The sequence below is a fragment of the Pseudopipra pipra genome, chromosome 1 (genome assembly GCF_036250125.1).
Source record: "Pseudopipra pipra isolate bDixPip1 chromosome 1, bDixPip1.hap1, whole genome shotgun sequence".
Classification (NCBI taxonomy): Eukaryota; Metazoa; Chordata; class Aves; order Passeriformes; family Pipridae; genus Pseudopipra; species Pseudopipra pipra.
In genome coordinates, this window is record NC_087549.1 from 30,989,572 (window position 1) to 31,011,794 (window position 22,223).

Here is a 22,223-nt window from a genome sequence, read left to right on the forward strand (position 1 = left end):
GTGCTCACAAGAACATGGAAGATGGACACTGGTCTCTCTACCCTGTAGCCAGGTTTTGCAAGAGCAACAACAAGGCTCAGTTATTGACTGTCACCCATACCATCTGTACCCAACAGAGCTCCCTGCAGGGTGAAATTCTTTGTTTTAAAGCAATGTATCTAAAGATGATCTATCATCATTAAGTGACACACTACACTTAGATTCACATCTTGGCTTTGTCCTTTGCAATCTGCCTTCTAGAACACTGAAAATTTCTACTTTTCTGTTTTTCCTTTGTTAACCACCTTACATTAGGGAAACTACAAGCTGTAGGAAACATGGATATGCCTATTGAAATGGGGGCAAAATATAGTTCAGGCATTTTCACAGTAAAGACGTTTTTAGTAGTTGCAGTCAAGGAAAAAATCAACTAAAATGAAAATGTGGATGCTTCCCTAATAAAAACTCATGGGTGGGTTTCATTTATGATCATATTACAATGGCATGATCTCAGATTCTCTCATCAATTTATAAATAGTGAAAAAAATCAATAAATAGTAATTTATTAATTTTTTCATTAAGCCAATGTGTTGGTGTAGAAATATGGCAGATCCCCAGGTCTTCAAATGCTGCCTGTGGCTTGCCCTTCTCTGAGATCCTCTTTCGCCTTTGTCAAATTTTAAAATGGTTTCAAAGATGAAGATCAAATGGGAAGAGAATAAGGTTTTTAACAAGCCAGTAATTTTTAACTATCAAAATTCTTTTCATTCTCTACAGATCCATATCAAGTAAGACTGGATTTGTAAATTCAGGCCATGGTATCAAACACACACCCACACACAAAAATTGCTTTTGACAACATTATTATTTTGTACTGATTGGATCATTAAACAATCTTTTACAAAAACTTTACAAATTTAAGTCCAAACATATCTTTTAGAGAATATAAGTCTTACAACATAACAGACAGAAGTGAATCAAAGCACACTTTCTCTTAGGTCGGTGAGCAGAGGAGGCATATAGAGAAAAGGAAAGAGAGAAAAAGTTTCTTTAAACAAGTGCATGCAAAGAACTAGAAAGTACTTTGATACTACTTTTTCCCCGAATAAAAATGTGCTCTCTTTTATGAGGGATGAAGCTGTAACTCAGTATCTCTGTGCTTCTGAGCGTGTTAATCCTATACAAACGATGAGTATGGAGCAGTAGCAATGAAATCTTACAACTCTTTCATTTGTTAAGACATGGAATCCTATTTTTAACATATGACATGAAAGATAAATTGCTATGAAATACCAAAGAATATAAGAACTAGAAGCCAGAAAATGAGTTGTAGACTTTGAAAATATATCATATTGTGGCAAAATGACCCAAATATTGCAGTTTTTATGAGGGTACTCGCTCGCCTTCTGACCTTTTTTCTAGATTTGTATTTGGAACTAGAAGGATATATTTCCCCTTTTGGAAATCTCTTTAAGAAGGCCTGTGGACAACACGTGTTGGATCAAAAGTTTCAGAACTTTAAGGTCTTTCAAAGCCTTTTTTTTTTTTATATTGCAGTTCTTTTCATTACAACTCATTTTGATGATGGTTGGGTGAACTGTTTGGGAAAAAATGTGAACCTGCCAGAGTTCATTGGTTTAAAAATCTGAACCAAACTGAAGTACAAATTTTTAATAGTATTTCTCTATTTCTGTTTTAGAAGCTCAGAAGCATGAGTGGTTTGTGATTTTATCGTGTGTGTGCTTTTGTGCTTTTGTGCCTTACACATAAAGACAATGTTTGACTATGGAATAATTAGCCTGAAGCTGACACTCCCTTTAATATCTTGGTCACTAGGCAGAATGTGACTATACCAAAGCCACAGAAGCTCTTTCTGGATATTAAATGAATTTTTGTATTTTTAGTTTATTCGTAATTTTGTACTATATTTGCCCACACTGTAGTATCATATATATACAGCAAGTGGAAAGTATAATATATCAACTTAGTAAATATATATTGTATATGCTTCATAATTTCTGAAATTGTGAAATATATTTGTACTTCTTGCAGAAATCTTATTTAGAACTTTAGTCTCTCTCTTTCTCTTTTATGTATATATGCATAGAATAAATTATCAGATTCACTAGAAAACACCTATATTTATTAAAGATAACAGAGTCAAACTCTACTACCAGTGAGATCATTGTTATATATACAGCTGCTGAGGCAATCAACAGAATCAAACAGATGAGATAGAACAGTAGTGATAAAAGTGGTCACATAAATAAATCATTATTATAAGAGTCCCAAATCTTCATTTGCGAAGCCTAGCCATGATTATAAGAGTGATCGACTGCCACGGTCTGAAGGGGGGATGGAACCGTAGCACAGCACGAGTCCGGAATACAAGATAGGGTGCAAGTAGAATCCTCTATTCACGTGTGCACGCGGTCTTTTATCATCTCAGGAGGGGAAAGAGCCAGAACATAGAGTGGAGCATGAGACAGACAAGAGGGGGGGACAAACCAGGATAGGGACATGGGCAAAAGGGGGAGGAGCGGAGGAAGCAGGGAGCAGGCAAACTCATGGCAAGCCTGGGCATGTCCAGGCTGTGCGCTGTGTAGTGTGAATACAATGAAACCACATAATAACAGTAAAGTCCATATAATAACTGTAAGGTCCATATAATAAAATCCTGTCAATTGCTGTATGTTTTTCTCCACGCCTGGAACTGTTCCCATCACAATCAACTGTTCTTCATATTCCATGGGGGTAAGGAAAGAAGGAAGTGGTGCTTTTGCATTAAAAAAATAATTAAAGTAATGGGGAAAAATTTCTTACTGGAAGAACAGTTGCTCAGTGAAGTTGAGGAAGGCCTTGAATTGACTATTTTTTAAAAATATTAGACAAATGTCTGCCAGTAACACTCTGTGTAACTGATCCCTTAGAGAGCAGAGGGATAGATTAGATGACATCTTAAGGTCCATTCCAACACAACATCTCCATGAAGTTCTGACTGAAAAAAGCCCAACACAAATATTTGTCAGACTTTTTTTCTGTTCACATAGTTGGTTACTTTATGATTCTATGAAAGCAGTGAACTGGAAGGAACTGACAGCCAATGTTTTAATTTGGCAGTTTAGGGGGAAGAAAATCTTTGCACTGATTTTGATGTCTGTTGCTGGCAAAAAAATACAATCGAAAAGCTGCCAAAATGTCTTTGAGACAAATTAAGCCAAGTAATTGTCTTTCAATATGAGACATATGATTAGGTCTACAGCCAATCTCTGAATTCTTTACTTGTATCTTTTACATTACCACCTTGAAAATCTATTTTGATATATGTATACACAGTGACAAACAGACAGACATGCACACCCACTTTCTTTAAGCAGTCAAACTGAGCAAAATGTGACTAAAATTTTATTATGCTGGTGCATAAAAATGCAAAAAGTTACAGATAGCATAATTTACAGAAAGCCAAGATAGGGACAATCATATTATTATTTATTAGATGCATTTAACTACCTCCAGTTGATAGTTAAAACTGTACTCACGCAGAATTATCTGATTGCCATTACTAGAAGACGACATGGCACTTACCTCTGAAATCAGGAACTGCACATCAAGTGATCAGAGAAAAGTTGAAAAATACCAGCCCCTGTTTTCAGCAGAAACAGCCTGTAGACAAAGGCTTGGCAGCTTCAGCTAAAGGGTGATTTCAACCACTTTATTTCCAGCACTTCTAAGGGTGATGAAGAGTCAGACTTGTAGGCAGCTTGCGCTCTCCAAAATGGAAAGGGATTCTTCATCACCTTGCACACATCAGGCAGAAGAAAAGCTTATATCCAATGTACATTCATAATAGCCAGGAAAAATATCGCCATAGCTGCTGACTGGTGTTCTCTGCAACAGCCAGAGAGATGAACTTTCAGCTCACTTGCATAAGGTTAAGGCCATTCAAACCACTGGTAAGATAAGACTTGAGTGTCACGCTGGGTGATACCTAAGTGGACTGAAATCCCAAACATAAAACCAATGCCAAAAACACCCCAAGCGTCCCCCACACCTCCTTGCTCCCCACCCTGACCTCTTAGTTCTGTTTCCCAAAAAATGAATCCAACTTTTCTTAGAGAACAAGTTTTGAAAAATTATGGCTCTTTCAGACTCTGTTATTAAGAAATATGATGTCACAGATTGTGGCTGGAAAACAGATATCTATAGCTACTTTTTTTCTTAATGCCTAAAGGTGTCAGGAAGTGATCCAAGTTACTTTAAGTATTACAGTAATGCCTTAATCACTTGCATTTCTTTTCTTCCTACCATCATAAACAGCAAAACCAAAAATGGGCATACCTCAAATTTCTCCTGAGAATCTCACAAAATTCTTTCAACATACTTATCATTTTTAAAAATATAAAATATTTATATTTCAATGTTTTAGTGCTTCCCCTGCTTCTCCTTCTAACATCCTTTTACCTAACTTGTTTGCAAAATTGTAACTTTATGAACATACCTTTATTTTGCCTTTGACTATCTTCCAGTTTTGATTAATACTTTTCTGTCTTAGAGCAGTTATTTAGGCAAGCAGTTACTTTAAACTCCTGAGTTTCAAGTATAAATTTATTGGGTGTCATAACGTGTTTGCACTTAAGAAATGCAATGAAGTATGAATTAGCCTTATTATTTGGGCAACTAATAACTGTTAGATCATCTGTTAATCTTTCTTTATTCTAAAAAAATATACAATTATATTTAAAGTATAGCAATATCAAGCATGTTATTATTAGACAGGATGCTAACTGATACAGTTCAGTTATCCTGTAGACAACTGTCATTGCACACAAGTAGCTTTGAAATCTCCTCAGAATCCTTTTCTTCTGCAAGCTTTGCCAGGAACAATAAGAATTAAGTGTGCTGAAACTTAATATTTTGGAACTGTGCTGATGTGGGCGTAAGGCAAAAGCAAGAAGTTTTCAACAAATTCAGGACAAGTAGTTTGCATACAAATGAACAATTTGTTCTTGAAAATGTTCTTTCCGTCTTGTTTTTCTATTAAGCATAGTCAGGGACAATTGTTATAAATTTTTATGATTATCATGAAAACTTTGTCAGTGAAAACCAGTGAGAACTTACTGTGGGAGGATTTCAACCCTTCCAACTTTCTGGTCAACATCCGGTAGCAACTGAAAAAATAACCCCAAAAAATTAACTCCCACACTTTCATACACTGTATGGCAAAGGACAACAGGGTTTTTAGGATCTCACACTGCAGTCTTACTCATAGTACTAGTAATGAGCCCTATGTGGCAGAACTTTCAGACTCAAAAATTTAGTAAGCTTCACTAAGTGCCTATGTCTACATGTAGAAAAAAGAACAAATTTTAAAATGAGTCTCCAGCATATGACTTTATAGTGCTCCTAGCAATTTCAGATATTTTGGAATGCCCTCACAGAGGAAATGATTTTTAATTCAGGCTGCAGTTTCATCTCCACTTATGCTAGTCTTTTGCACTATCAAGTACTAATTTGATTTTGTTCAGACATGGATATGCCATTGCATTGCTGCTGAACTGGTCAAAAATGCAATATAGAATTTATATCACCTTTCTTCTCTTACAGGGGTTTTATGTCAGCTGTAGGAGGAAAAATGACATCTGATCCCACAAAAAGCTGGTAGTACAAACACAGGAGTGGCTGTGGCATTTCCAGTCCTATAGCAAGAGCTATGAAGCAAGATTTACTGTATTGTCAAGCCATGACCTGAGGGTTTGAAGGAGCTTGGTTAGAAGATTCATATTGTCACATAATAGGATCTGTTGAATGAGATGAAAGGTTGGTATTTCACACAATAATTTGCAAACCTTCATTTGAAAGCCAATAGGTTTTGGTTTTCTTTTCTTTTTTTTTTTTTTCTTGGTGAAAATGGGTTCTGTGCATTTTTTGCCTCCAAATTTCAATAGGTTATTTGCAATTGATACCTCAAAAATTTCTGGACAACATGTGATAGGTCCTTTTCTAAGAAAACAACAACAAACTAACTCATGCTAAACTTCGTCCTAGTATGTCTACAAAAAGAATGTGAAAAACTTTATCTTCAAGGTAAATTTTAGTGAAATAATAATTATAAATAATGACAGATCTATGTTTCATATAAAAACAATTGAAACTAGGAGCTGTAGTCAGATATTTCCCACCTTTACAAATGGCATAGTTCTGCTTCAAGATAAAAGTGGATCTCAGAAAAGGATATTCAAGTAGGAAAAATAATTTAATGATTCAGTCAGGTCCAGATAAAAAGAAGGTTGTTTCTAATTAAAAAACTCATTCTATCTTTCAAGATTGACTCTTGTCTAGCACTGAATGTTCCCCCAGTCCTGTTTACTGTTAGATGCTACCAGATTACTACAGAAGTACCAGACAGATACTGCTAAAATCATTAATGTGTGTGAAAAATTTCTAGGAGATTTTACCTCTATGGTATTTTTTATTATTTTTTTCAAATTTTCCTTTTATTTCTCCATTTTGGTAAGGCATTTAGATGAAGTATCAGGACTGTAACAGAGTCAATAACCCCTTTTTTATTTCTCCCCTTCCCAGCAAAGTAATTTTTATGAGCAAAAATCTATCATATTTGACATGGAAAATGTGACTAGTATCAAGTGACAGGGTATCAAATCTTCTCCCTTCCTTATCTATACTTGATCTTCTCTCTCCATTTGCTTTATTTACAATGTAAGATGTAAGTACATATTTTGGGAGACAAATTCTTGGAGATACTATATAAAAATTGATGTTTTGACTAAATGCATTACTCAGAAATATTTCTTAGCAATTATTAACAAAAATTATTAACAGTTTTACCGGGTGTACTATTACGGCCATGTCACAGTACACAGTCAGACATTCAAAAGCAGATCCCCACTCTCAGATGTTATTGGGTTTTTTTTCTGTAACTCAACACTTCCATTAAAAAAATACTATTTTTTAAAATATGTATGGGGGTTTCCACCGTGTTTTGAAGATTTACAGAGTTAGGCATGCTCGCAACTTGCAAATCTTAGGACTGAGAGATATCACCAAATACAAACCAAATAACCTTCCCAGATCAAGCCTTAAACTAAATAGTGGTGCAACAAGAAGCCAACACAGTCTTTAGAAAAGTCACATGCAGCAGTCTGACTGTCTAATAAGCTGCCTGGCTGGCCAAGAATACCACTAGGAAAAAAAAATCACACTTCAAAGAATCAGGAGGATGTCTTCAACAAGTCAGAAATTGGTTTTTGACCTTTCTGACTCATGTAAGCTTTCAGGATTCCCACCTGTGGTTTCTTTTCTAAATGATTTGATGATAAAAAGATAATATTTTTTCTCCTTTTGAATGGAAGAAACTCCTCCCTTTTTGTATTGGCAGTAACACTGCTGAAGCCAGCTCTGTCCAGTATTGCCTTTTCAGAGGTAGAAACAAGAACTATCTCTGGTACATTTCTCTGCATTACATTTCCTACAATATTAACAGCCTGAGTAATAGAAATCTTAACTGTAATTGTGCATGAATATATAGTAACTGTAAAATGAACATTGCAACAAATTTGAAATTTTTTTTTTGGTACAAGATAAATTCATCATGAGTGATGATTTGCTTTTTAAAGAAATAAGACATGCAGTTAAAAATGCAGCATTGACTAAAGTTAATGCTTTCAAAAGGCAGATTAAAGATTGGATATTGCCATATTCCACAGCTGGGACAGAGGCCTGATTTTCGAAAGTACTGTTAGTCATGTCCCTTTGAAATGGGCACTACCACTCCAAAAAAAAAAAAAAGAAAAATAATCCCAAATATCTGTCCAGCCTCAAAATCTTGGATTTAGCTCATTTAGGAGTTTATTTTTTCTTTAATGCAAAAGGCCAATAAAAGCAAAACTCAAGAATCGCCATCATTGTACTCTGTTTCTAATTATATGGAACATGCTAACTGAATCTTCAAGAAATACTAAGGTATTCTGAGCAAAACCTATGTGGTGTTGAGGTCAGAGGATCTGCATATGCTTAAGATACTTAACACTTCACAAGAATAAACATCTGGAAGTGTCCTGCTGTAGAATTAGATTAAAGTATAAATTGGAAAGAAAATGTAAGTAATAAGAAACACCAGAATTTGGACTCATTTGGAACAAAATGACTGAACAAAATGTTGGAATCCATAACTGAGATAAATCTAGAGGGCAACTTGCTAAAACCCCCCACAGGATGCTAAGCATTTTTTTTTTCCACAGTCCTTCATTTTTATTGAGAACAAGATAACTTTCTCCCTCAATTCGTGATCTCCTGGCAAATAATCAAGATTACAACTTCTTTCTGTTTTTAACTTTCATCCTGCTGAGAAACTCTGAAACACTTTCAGCAGGTCGTCCAGACAGTTCTAGTCATTATGTATAAGAAGAAGTGTTCTTGAAGTAGTATGTATGAGAAATAGAAAACAATTTTGATGGTAGGAGCTTAAAAATCATACACAATACTGCTGAAAGTGCAAAACAATGTAGTTAGTGAGAAAATTTATGAAGCTGTGAAAGCAGAATAAAAAACTCAGTTGTTGATTCCAGATAGTACTTTGTCCTTTTTTTCTAATAATTCCACTGCTTAACAATGTAAATAATGTTTCTGTGTACTGTAAAGCTGTATATTTTCTTGCATTTTCCTACTACTTTCCTAGAGGACTGCTGTCTCCTTCTACCTGTTGTATCTATTGGGGAAGTTTCTTTGTGGTAGCACTGCCCAGTACATCTCCTGTGATGCAACAACACATGCGTAGGTCTGCCCTTCTTTACTTTTTCTATTTTGCCCCCAGACTTAGATTTCTTACCAAAAGCTTCAGCACAGCCTGCCCCTCTATTTTTAGGTATAGCGACCTTGCTAATAGTTAAGAAGATTCTGAAAGATGTCAGTGGGATACCAGTTCATCCTCATATTTTTATTGGATTGAAGATTCACCAAGATCATTCTGGCTGCAAGGATTTTTAGAGGGGAATTTACTGGCTAGTTAGGATACAAATGCAAGGAAAAGTTAAAATGAATTTGAGAAATGTAAGATGAAGAAGACAATTTTCATAACTGGACCCTTTTTAACCTCTTTTTTGCAGCATTTTATTTGTATTTTGTAAGGTGCTTTTGAGGAAATTTTATTTTTTGTCCAGAGCAGTAATATGCAAAAACTTCAATTTTCCTGAAAAGAAAATCAAATATTTTTCTAAACTGCAATGATCAACTTCTATCAACTTTCTATTAATAACAAAATATTTAGAGCAGGATCAAAAATTTTTAAATTGAATATGGATCCAGAATATTTCATATATTTAAAATGCCAACCCCTATTCAGTGCTTATGACTGTGGCATAGTATAGCACAAGTAACTTCAACGTATTGTGGATAAGCCCAAATACAGCTCCCTGTGTAGTCCACAGAAAAACTCCCACTTACATTACTGAGAGCAGAAGCAGGTGGCAATAGCTGATGTGTCATTAGATTTATCTTCTGCAGCCTAGGACCACTTCTGTGTGGCATGGTTCATTGCAAGTTACAACATAAATTATGAATCCAGGAGAAACTGGTTGCAAGTTGCAATTACTGGAATTTGTGTTCTGCTTCTTGTTCTTTCTTTTAACTGCTGACATCGGGTTAACAGTAAAAATAATGTTTAATTTCCCATCTCCCTGTACTCGTTTTACCAGTATTCCCTCCTCTATTGCACAGAAACTTTCTGCTGCCCCTATACCCTCCGCACTGTAATAACCTAAAACGTAAAAATTAGATTCTCCTTTCCTCAGTCTTCTCATGTGCTCAGTTGCTGAGTTTTGTTACCCAACGGTTGAATTCAGCCCTAGAGCTGGCCGGGTTCAGTGCAGAATAAAGTGATTTCCATGTTGCTCTCTCTGCAACTCGCTGTGACAATAATGAAGCATAGGTCAGTATGGTTTTCAGAGAGCTGAAAAAATGCATCAAAATCTGTTCTCATTAAGCAAAATTCCCAACGAAATTCAAAGCACAATTAATGACCACAGAACTTTGCCAAAAGCAGTAACCACTGCACTAAATGAGACAGTGCTGATTATGCAAATAAACAACCACCCTGGAAAGCTTGTCTATTGTCTAAAACAATGCATTTTTAAGATTATTTATGTTACGATACTGATCAGAAGTGGAGCCTTATTATGCTAGATCCTATATGAACACAAATTACAGGATTGCACTGTAATTTGATACAAGATTCAATGAACAATAAACCACAGAAAGAGATCTCAGGTCTGAGGCATTTTTGTGCATACCCAGTTTATTCATTATCTAACAATATTTATAGTTATTACAATTTTGTCTTTAGTAATCGAAAGACTGCTTGAAACTGAAAATAGCTAACTCAATCCAGGCAATTAAATTAAAAGCTTTGCCATGTGAAAGCTCTTGGTACTGAAAGCATATTTATTTTATTAAGGAAAACATGAACTTTTTATTGGACTGCCAAAGTAGGGAATATAGCATGTTTCAATGGATTACACTCTCCCAGCAAAGTCTTCAGCAAAACTAGAAAATCTTGCACAAAACCTTCAATTGTTAGTTATACATTACTCCAAGGTGCACAGAGATTACAGATACAGTGTCTCAAAAGACATCCCACTGAAGAAACTATAAGGCGGGAGAGCACTGAAGCTTCACCTTGGAAAGAAAGATTTAACTCTTATTATTTATAAAAAGCCAGTGGAAAAGCCACTTCTGAGTGTCAATCTATTTAAATTGTCTAAGTTCAAACTGCTGTTTCATGCACAAACCTGAAAAAAAACTATTTAGGAAACTATATTCCTGAGATGCAAAATGCTTGCAGTTCAGTCCCGAGATGAAGTCCACACCAATGACAGAAACAGACAACGAAGCTGCCAGTAAGAAATACAACACTTGAATGATACTCGTCACAACAGTATGTTACACAAAAGGATCTTCGATCAGAAGAATAATGGTAAAAAATGATAGCTTCCCTTTAAATGCTATGGGCCAGTAGATCTGACCCTTAGTATATATAGTGAGCTCTGTGTTGTTGGAATCTTAAATTTTATAGCAATACAATGAACTAGACTGAAATACTGTAACAGGCCTTGAGCTTTCCTTCTAAAGCGTCCATATGCTCTGACTAGACTGGCTGTGCTACACTCTGTCCAGTGATGGTGAATACTCATCGCACAGTACATTTCTGTTTTGTATAGCACTCCAATATTTTACCCAACAACACTGTACACCTGAAAGGCCAGAGAACAGATTGGAGTTTCTCCCATGAAATATTTGTTTCACATCTTCCTTTTTTCCAAGTGTTTTTATCTTTTTGTCAGTGAATGTGATAAACGTATTTGGAGCTTAAAGTACTTTTCATTCCTCTCTCATTTCTTTGGGTTCTATAGCCATAAGCAGCAAGAAATTGGGGAATTCTGTATAGGGACAAAAAAGCCCCCAGAGGAATTAATTTTTCAAAGGATTCACTTAGTGAATGACTGGCCAGCAAAAATATTGCAGTCTAATAATCTGCTATTGTCTATAAATTTGGAATTTAAAACTCTTTTCAATTGATTTTTTTCTTTTGAAAGTCACTGAGATATTGTTCTGGTTTTCCTGTTCCAGAAAAGGACCACTTTTTTAGCTGTTTTGGGGTAAATTTCCCAAACAATTCATGACAGGTATATATATTAACCCAAACAACAAAATTTTATATTATTTCATGAAGATTATGTCCATAAGGAAGTAAAGTATGGAAACATATCTTGAAAGTTCTACCTTTCCCTTCTATGTTAAGCACGATTTTGGAAATGTAGCCCAGAATATTCTTTCAAAGGAAGGAAACAACATATACCATGTTTTCCCCCATAATAAAAGAATAAAGTTCTAAAGCTTCTCAAAAATTGCAAACAGATAATGATGCCTGTCTGTCTTTGCCTGCCACAGGTTACTGTTCTACATAAGCAGCATATCATCTTTTGCCCTTAGTGAACACTGCATTACAGCTGACCATTCCCTGCATGACCAATTATCCTACTACTGTGTGAAAACAAAATTAAAGTAAATCCAAACAGTATTAGAGGTTTGTGTATTTTTACAGAAAACAAAGCTGATTTGACTTTCTCAACTGAAATTGTAGCCAATAACTATACAGTATAATATTGTTTACCACAGGTTTGGCCATTACATTAAGCTTGCTTTTCAATGGATTAGCTAAATGGCCAGCCATAGATTAAGTTTATGAATTCAGTCCCTTAACTTGTTTAGAAAGGACTGGAAAAAATGTCAGGATTTTTCTCTATAATAGTACCTCTTTAATATAAAAGTTATGAAAACACACACTGTGGACTGTACTGACATTCTGCTTGCTAGGTCTGTTTTTATGGATGTGGTAGGGAGGGGCTGTGTGTAAAAAGAAGGCACTGGAATAATTTCCTGCATGGCTGACAATTTCCTATGTCTCCTAATTCAATGACACTCTTAAGTTCTGTCCAGAGGGCTTTGTTGAAGTCCTAAGACACTACTTGAAAATCTATGGGTACCAAATGTGACTCTTGAAGCTTTTTTAGCACTTGTTGACTAAGTACTTTTTCACTGCTTCTGAAATAATATAGCCCATGTTATGGATAACTTAAAGTTTCCAGAGTTCATGCATAAATTATTTTCAATAGCACAGAGTTACAAAGGGTAGTAATAAGGTAAATATTCCACTTTTGCAATTATTAATTTTGAAAAAGGGTTTATCCAGAGAGAGAAGGGAGGAATTCTTAAGGAAATGGATCACTTAGGACCACCTTTTCTTAAGCAAATGTCAGTGAAGGAAAAGGTTCGATGTCCAACCTGGAAGAGAAGGGTCAACTTAGGTCTTGCACATACTACTGTAAAGCTGGAAACAGTCCAACCAAACCAAAGCACCGATGGTAGGTACAGCAATGCCCAAATTTTTAATGGAATCATACATGCATACATGCAGCACCACCACAAATCAAAAAGTGTATCATGTTATGAAGCCGGTAGGTTTAATGCTACCTCAGAGTTTGTGATTTGGACACTACCTGCAGTGAAATCAAACCTCCAACTGATACAAAAGATCTGTGTCCTTTTGCAATAGTCTTTCTCCATTTGCTTAAAGAATTCTTTCACACAAGTCTCTAGAAAAGGGAGCGAATACCTTATTCATATGTCACACTGTATCTTTAGCTAAAATGCTTACTGCTGGTGTATTCCTGCTTCATTTTGCATAATCTGACATCATATACTGAAAGAGAAAGAGGGCCAATGTGCCTCTCAGAAATCAAGTAGTCATGAGACTTTACCTGCCACTACAGATATGCACATGCATACACATTTACACACATGCACACACACATACACACACATACGCGCACACACACTCATGCAAAAAATAGGAAAAACGACTCAGCAATTGCAAGAGTCGCAATTTACCATGGAAGCCTCTACTTAATATTCCGCTTGATCTGCCAAGTTTATAGCCTGGCAAATCTGAATACAAATGTCGATGCAAATGAGGATTCATTATTCTTACATCGTCTTTGTGTTGAAGCTTAATGTAACTTGGTTCCTGTGGTTGCTCAGGGAATGTAGATTGCAAGACAGGAGGGAAAAAAAAAACCTCGACAGAAACCAGACAAGCAAACAGGGAAAAGAAAAGTAACAGAAATGGGAATAAATGAAAAAAAATATGCTAAGGTTTCAGACTGGCAAAACATCAAACTAGTGCATTACATTCTCCCCCTATTTTCTCATATAAGGTACATTTGCTTATCATTATCAGCATAGAAGGAGTTAACTAACCAAGACCATTCTCCACAGAGTCAAAACATAACAATCCTCCTTTTACTGATTATACAATATTGTGCCCATTGTAAAGTCAGTGCCCCATTTATCTGAAAATTTTAACATTCTTTTATAATAACAGAGCTCATCGGCTGGTAGAACCTGTACATTTAGATCTGTAAGAAGATTATAAATGAATTTAAAACCACCCCACCATTTCTGCTTCTTTCATTGCAAATTACTGCTGAATAATTCAGAAACACGTTAAGAAAACTACAGTCCGATTAATAAACTATACAATGAAAATCACAATAGTTTAAATCATACATTTATTGTCCCATTTATAGCCCATCACAAGCAAGGGTTGAAAAGCACCAAATTAGAGAAAACATGAAATGCTGCAAAATTATAATTAGATCCTCAGTGCCACAGTACATTGTTCTGATGAATCTTTTGTATGGCTAGCTTATTCTTACATATAAATACCTTCTCAGTAAATAAAAATGTACTGTAGGCTTGACTTTTAGAGAAGCTGTAAAGCTTAGCATATGCGATGATCCCAAAGTCAATGCTGTAAGGCTTGCTTCTTCATCCATAAATAAAGCACATTTGCATCCATTCAGTCAAATTAGCTCCATATAAAAAGGTGGTTATAATTAGCTCCTCTTTCAGGTTCACGGTTAAAACTCAAGCGTGCTTGCCGTCTTGATTAAATCCACCATCGTCTTCCAATAGCTAGTGCTAATTCTTCCAAGGAAATATTCAGTTGAGGTGTTATTTTATTCTGCACTGCTGTTAGTTGTCTAATTTACGCCAAGTCCCTGCAGTGCTTTCCTTAAGCCATCCTCTTTGTCTTGCCTTTGAAATTTACCAAATCTTACAAGAAATCAATACTTAATTGATTATTCACTTTTCTGCAGCTTCAAACAGCAAGCACGCATAAGATCCTGGAGTAGTCACCCGATTTCCAATGCAGGAGGTTGCTTGGTGGCAGGGATCTGCAAGTATCCAACAGCAGGCATTCCACAGAGCTGTGCAGTGGCGTACAGTGCCAGCATCCAATAAAGAAAACGAAGATACTCTAACGAAGCAGGAAAAGTTCCCATGTGAGACAGATCCATATCAATGCTTTAAATAAAAAGCGGAGGCACTGGCTTTCAGATAGAAGAGCACCATTCTCTTTGCAGCTATCCCTCTGTTTTTTGCTTACCCTTTTCTTCCTATGGCACTGAAGTGGAATATCCAAAGTGCCACCGAACTCACAGAACTCCACGCTGGAACGGGGGTGAGGCTTGTGTTGTACCTCTGGCATAGAATAAGGATGGTAAGCACGTAACATTACGAAATGTAGGACAAATTCAGGCGAGAGAGAGAGAGAGGGAGAGCAAGAGACAGATGGCGGATCTGGCTGGGAGCCAAAGCCAGTGAAATGAATTACATTGCTGAATAACTGTACACCATTGATTCTGCCACTTGTTGCTGCATGGCAAAAAAGGGCCCTGACGTTGGCAGGAATCTCCTCGCGTGTCACACATGCCACAGACAACTTTTCACATGTAACTCGCTGCACCGACACACACACGCGCTATGGCAGGGAATGTCGTGTGTGTGTGTGTGTGTGTGTGTGTGTGTTTCTGTGTGTGTGTGTATGAAAGTGAGTGCGTGTGCATGAGGGAGAAGAAGAGAGAAAGCCAGAGTGCGTGTGGGGGGTGTGTGGGTATGTGCCTGCATGCGTGGTGTGTGTGCCTGTGCGCGCGCGCGCGCGTGGAGGGGAAAACAATCACTGCAATCCAGCCATTTTGTTTAATGAAGAATGGAAGGCTGGCATTCAGAGACGTGGTTATGTGCCGCATATTAATGTGTGCTCTGTAGACATCCTCCCCCTTTTTAGATGAGTGGCACAGGAATGAAGCCCTCTATAGAGCAGCCACTGCGGGAGCAGGAGCTCGCAAGGTAACATATCATCGTGGAACCTACGGATGTGGCACCCGCCGCTCTGCAGAAGAACAAGTTGCTGTCTGACAAGGAGGAAAACCTGGTCCCACGGTTATGATATTTGGGTGCTTTGGAAAAGATAGCCGGAGTTGAAGCAGATTGTTCAATAAATGCTTCATACCCAGGATGAAGGGAGACATTATGGGATGCCCAGGGGGCTTTGGAAATCAAATACAATGTTTGAGTAGCACAATTTGAGGTACATTATAAAAAAGCAATTTGAATTGCCAATGAGGCGACACATATCTGCATGCTAATTAGACCTGTGTCAAGCTTAGTCTGCGGGGTTGTGTTGATGGCTAGGAATGCGCTTGTAACTCTGCTGAGAGATTGTTTCTGCATAAATTATCAGCTTTGTCCTACTGATCATTTTCTACAAACAAACATGAAATGTAAGATCAAAAGGCAATTCTGAAATTAAAATTATTGATTGATAAAGCCTAGATTTCAGAATCTAATTAGAGGAGGCACAAACAAAAGCTGATATTATTACAGATTGTGCCTGAGCTAGCAGCCAGATTGTGCAAGGCTTGTAATTTATCTTTGTTTATGCAGCCAGGATATTAAAAATGTAATTAAAATGGTAAAATGATCTGATCAGAAATAGCCACCTAGTGGCAAGTATATTATTTTAAATAGATTATAAAAACATTGATCTGCTCAAATAAAAGGTTTTTTTCATGACAAACATAGCGGCTCATTGAAACTTGCTGAGCAATTTGTCTTTTGCTAATAAGTTGTCTTTTGTGTTTTGTTCCATAGATAAGCAGCATCATTTATAACCCTCATTTGCACACTAATAAACATTCTGTTATTACAGGTGGTGTTGGGAACATCTTTCATAAATTATGGCATATGAAAATGGAAGACACGAATAAACCCTTTTCTAGACATGCACTATATACATTTTGTAAAATTAGAATATTCATCTGACAGCAGCAGCAGAAGTTGCTTATTAAGTCACTCTACAGCTCTATTTAAGCTGTGAAATGGTAGAAACACTATTGATATGTAATTCAGCTTCTTGCCTATCGTGGTTACTTAAAAATGCTATACAAAACACAGAAGGCCTAATTTACTAAGTTTATGCAGATTCGATAACTAAATTTCATGGTAATAAAGACACCTTTGTGATATATATATTACTTTTTACCCTCATTTAGTAGCTTTCTGGAGTTTCCAAGTGGATTAAGTATTTTAATAACAGACTGTTTAATTGCACACAATACAGAAATTAGTTTTGAAATTTCTCTTCTGTCATGAGCTATGGACAGTAAAACAGCCAAAGAATTCTCTGTCATATATTAATGAAGCTAGATTGCAAAAAAAACCCAGACTATAAACAGTTTCTCAAGAAAATATACTCAGAAGCTTGTAAGTTCATGAGCAGGGCTTAACTCATGTATTTCTTTTTGTTTCAGATTTCCACATGAAACCGCTATGGAAATACTCAATTCCTTTTAAAGAAATTCACAATTTAGGGTCCTGTCAGCAGCTCTGGGGTCTTTTGTTAGGTGCACTTAAAATGCCAGATTAAATATTAATATGTGGTTAGAGTTGTGCTATTTTGCAAGCCCTGAAACCCTATTAGTAAATCATGATCTAGTGACTGATGCAAGAAATTTCAAGGCACCAAGAGTGCAGATTGCCCATCAATCTGATGGATCACTAATTTTTAGTAAATCAGGCCCTTGGACTTTTCGCTGTAAGCAGATGTATGTTTCATTGTGACGGGAAAAGCAGTCCAACTAACAGAGCAATTTTCTGCACTGAATGTGTATCATAACAGGCAGAGTTGTTTTGCATAATCAGTAAGTGATTTGAACACAAGTGTTCATTTAGCCGGCTCTGCATAACTGATGCTGTTCCGGGAAAAAAACCCACATTTTGAACTAGAAGAGAAATTTGTATTATTTTCATAGAGTAGTACTAGGATTTCAAAATGGATCCTCAATGTGGTAGAGCTCCAGAAAGATGCTGAAGAGGAATGCCCAGGGAGAAGTAGAGTGGAGTATTTCCAGCCAGCCTAAGGAGCTGCATCCCTTCAACAGGCTTCATCATTCACTGCCAGTAAGTCATACATGCAAGGATGAGGAAATATCAGGAAGTATCCTGAAGGATCTTGCAGAAGAAAACGGAATCCAAAAGAAGGAATGGGAAACAATCTGGGTGAAAATACTGAAAATACTATCAGATAATAAGCTGCTGATATAGAGAAGACAGATCCTTCCTTACATATGGTACACTTAGATAGATGGCTGAGTTCCAGCCTTCCCAACCTCTTCAGGAAAAAGAAACCACCTCTGAAACCAAATCACACAGTCTTTATTGGCAATCTTTATTTCATACAGATGTATCTTGACTTCTAGTTCCTTATAATATGGATTTAAACGTCTGACTTAGGTATTTGCTAATTATAAAAAGTTTCATGTGTGCAGATACTAGCATAGCATATATTGCCTTCCAATTCATATCTGTCCTTTTTGCTTTCTTAGCTTCTCTCACTCTCACTTTTTAGCAGTCTGCTGACAGTGGTATGAAAATCAGCATTAGAAAGAGACCTCTTCACACCTCTTCTGCCAGTGCTGCTTGACTGACACTGAGAAGTACAGGTCTGAAAGACTAATAAGTCTTGCCTTTATCTGTATCTTTCTCAGGTCACCCTCTCCAAAACCCCTATACAGACTGCTTAAAAGAAATCCCCCTAATCTTAATCTAAAATAAAATGCAATTAATAAAGTCAAGTTTTATTCTTTAGCTGAAGTCACAACTATAAGCCTTTACAATCAATATATTGAAAGTACAACATATATGTTTTTAAAAATAATTACAGTGTAATTCAAGGTTTTCCCAACATGATGAACAGCCTATGAAAAAGAGACAAAGTAGTGCTATTTTTGCACCAGTTGGCCATTTTTACTGCTTTCAAATACTAATTTTTTTTTCTATTTAAAGAAAGTGGTCCAAATCAATAGGCCTTCTAGTATTGACATTGTGAAGTAATATGCAGCAACACCAACCATCCTGAAACATTCCAGTGGGCTTTTAATGTGAGTGAGAGTCTGCTGGGAGCAGCCTCCCCAACTGAGGCTCATGGAGGGTGTTCTAATTTCCACTAAGCTCTGATCAATGGGAATTTATTACCACTTAGACAAATAGAAAGCCAGACTCTGCAAAACTGAGCCACCTTAGATATATGGCCCACATCAGAAAGATACACGTATATTGAAAGTAAAGCAAAATAGTAAAATAATATGTGGATATCTTTTTTGACCTCCTTTTCCACAAAGCTAACGTTTTGCTACTACATCCTGTGAAAATACAAATGCTGACAGAAGAAAGCTTACATATACTTAATGGCCTTCCAGAGTAATGTATGTATTATTGTTTCTGGACTGTAGTTATTGTACTCTGTGTCATGCTCATATGTTTACCAAATGTCAGAAACCTCCTTTACAGGCTATTAATACTATTGTGGTCCCTCCAACATGCACACAAATACACCCACTCCTCTCACCACACACACTTTCTCACTGTCCATCAATATGTTGCAAAGTCTGTGTTTCATTACCATATCATATGGAGTATTGATTCTTGTTCCAAGCTAAATAATGTTGTTTTTTAAAAGATCTTTTACCCTTTAAGTGGGGTTTGCTAACCGAACCACAGACTGGCAACAAAGATGTATTACAGTATTTGATACCATATATACTTTGGCAAACACCAAAACCAGTAACTTAGGCAGAAATTTCAATGCTTAATTCAAGTTTTACAAACAGGAAAATTGTGCACAAGATCCAGTTACATACATTCCATGTTTAAAAGGGAAACATTCCTAATAGACCTTTCAACATAATAAGATTCAGGCCTTAGCAGTAAAGAAAATGATTACCAGTTTTATTAGACTTCAACTAGTTTCCATACCAGATCTAAAAAGTCACCTTGCACCTATATAAAGAGGATTATTTATGTATTTATCTGTACATGTGTCCTCATCAGCCACTGTATACAATCATTTCACAGCATTCACATTCAGCACAAAAACATCAAGGCCTAAGTACAAATATTATTACTATAATGGGTTTTCATTTCTAGAGGTCATCAGGGGAAGGGATTAATTTTGCTTGCTTTATTGTACACACAGAACAGCACACAGGGTCATATTACAATGCCTTTATCTTGAAAATCACATTCAGCTGTAATGAGAAAAGCTCTTCTTAAAACAATTTTACAATTCTGGGTGTATTAGTTGTATTTTATTTCATTTCGATATTGCTTTCTTTTAGGCCCATTTATTTCAGATATCATTAATTGATTGTTAGAGATATTTACAATCATAATTTCAGGTCTCTTTTTTGATTGTTAAGAACACTTTGCTTTTCCTTTTTAAAATTTGGTAGCGATATGGAAACAGCTTGTATCTCTATGTTGCTGCAGACATTTTTTGAGAATTGTGTAGAAAACAAAATCCATTAACCATGACAAAAGTACTCCAAATAGGTTGCATTTCCTTACAGTTTCTATATGTCATCAGAAAATAGTCTTTGGCCAATAATTTACAGACACAGCTTGCATTTTCCCCTTGCATCCTTGGAAAACATCTTGTTATGAGGTATTATTTAAATGAGACAACAGCATTCTCATCTATGCTGTACGAAACTGATATTCTGCTACACAAGGAACTTCATTTTTGCTCACATCAGACGATATTGTAAAGCAGGCTTTGTATAGGCAAGGTCAAAGGTAGCAGGAAAGTGAACCCAAAAGGTTGTGTCACACAATGTCCAGATATATACAGCTGTAAACAGTATCCATTTAATGCATATGAAATTAACAGTCACATTTTAGCCAGCAACAATTCATATATTTTTTTTTCAGTCCATTTTCAACCAGTTTCAAAGCTCTGTTAGTGAAAGTTCAACAGAAGGATAGTTGCAGATTCCCAGTAGGACAAGTCAACATAAGAAAAAGAGAAAATAAACTTTTAAATAAAATGTGGAAAAAACTGAGATGAAAAACAGAACCAGAAACTGAATAGAACCATTGCAAATACTGGAGCTAAAATGAAGAAATGTTTAATGTCTATAGCATTTCCTATAAGCCTTACAGAGATTATTCATTTGCACAGGAAAAACTTGCCCTTCTTTTACTATAGCTGATAAAACCTAGATTTTGCTCAGGTTAGAAAACTTGTTTCCCCTAGGTCTCCTTGATAAGGATAAAAGAAGTAGAGTTTAGGCACTGGGAAAAAAGATTGACCAATCTGAAGAAGTTCCATGAATATTCTCAGTCTTAACATTAATATTCTTCTGATTTATTTTGTCTTGGCAAAGCAGCAATATCTGGAGACATCATGATTTCAGAGGCCAAGGCTATCCATAAACCTTACAAAAGCACTGGAGAAAAGCACAGAGCAATGACATTACAGGCAAGATAAAACACGTTTCCTTCCTAATGCACACTCTTTCTGGCTCTGCAGATTGGCGATGAATTCGTTCTCCCAGACACTGTCATTTTGGAGCACTGAAGACAATTCTTGGCACTTGAGGAACACATGTGCAAGCATGCTGGCCACTGGAATTATGAGCACAACTGAAGGAATGATGTGTCCTTTCCCATCGTGGCAAGGATGTCTCAAGGACTCTATTGGCTCTTATGCATTGACACTATTTCTCACTCTGACAAAGATCCATTAAGCATAAATAATTTTTTGGTCACAATATAGCAAAATAAAAATCTTATTTCTATGTGAGACTACACATTGTATAAGAGACACACAGATATGTACCACAGGGGTACCTGCTTTCAGTCGTAACTGTAGTTTATTCAGAACTTGCAGCTTACATATTTGTCTCAACGATTTTTAGAAAATATATATAATAAAAATTCGTTGTGGAGCAATATAGGTTTAAGACTTGTATATTCCTGTGCAGAAGGAAAAGATAATAAATAATTGCATTCTGCATTCATATAAAACAATGTTAAAGGCCCAAATTCTGTCTAAACTCGCACAGACTTCCTGATATGAAAGTAAATTGTATTAACCCATTGTAAAAACTGTATGAACTGTACTTAACTTCTCCAAACAAACATATTTAACATCAAGAGAAGAAAAAAATACTGATAAACTAGAAATAATTAATAAATGTAACTTTTTTGCAGAATATACAATTTCTTTTACTGGAGTGTTTATACACAATCACACACACATGCAAAGAGACAGCATCTATATGATCCTAACCTTTCCTGTTGCTTAAAATGTTCTTTAAAATTCAAGTATTTCTGAACAATCCATAATCAAAAACATTTAAGATGCTAGTTGAAACAGAAGAAAAAATACAATATAAGGAACTGAAGGAAGTCCAGAGGGTTTTTTTCTTTTAATATTTGTCTTTAAATATATTATTTTTCCAAGTCAAGGGGATTAGATTCCAGTC

The 22,223-nt window shown here is 36.1% G+C and overlaps 2 long non-coding RNA genes across 3 annotated transcripts; one reads left to right on the forward strand and one right to left on the reverse strand.

The window, feature by feature from the left end:
• Window positions 1-825: 825 nt before the first annotated feature.
• LOC135412062 (uncharacterized) lies at window positions 826-4,766 on the reverse strand. Its single transcript, XR_010429477.1, has 2 exons — window positions 3,565-4,766; window positions 826-2,977 (listed from the first exon to the last, which is right to left on the reverse strand). It is a non-coding gene; the product is annotated as an uncharacterized LOC135412062 (long non-coding RNA).
• Window positions 4,767-5,559: 793 nt separating this feature from the next.
• On the forward strand, window positions 5,560-21,957 carry LOC135412056 (uncharacterized). Of its 2 annotated transcripts, none has more exons than XR_010429475.1 (3): window positions 5,560-5,796; window positions 17,208-17,856; window positions 21,266-21,957. It is a non-coding gene; the product is annotated as an uncharacterized LOC135412056 (long non-coding RNA). The 2 variants fall into 2 exon arrangements; XR_010429476.1 differs by lacking the exon at window positions 5,560-5,796 and adding an exon at window positions 10,746-15,744.
• Window positions 21,958-22,223: the final 266 nt, after the last annotated feature.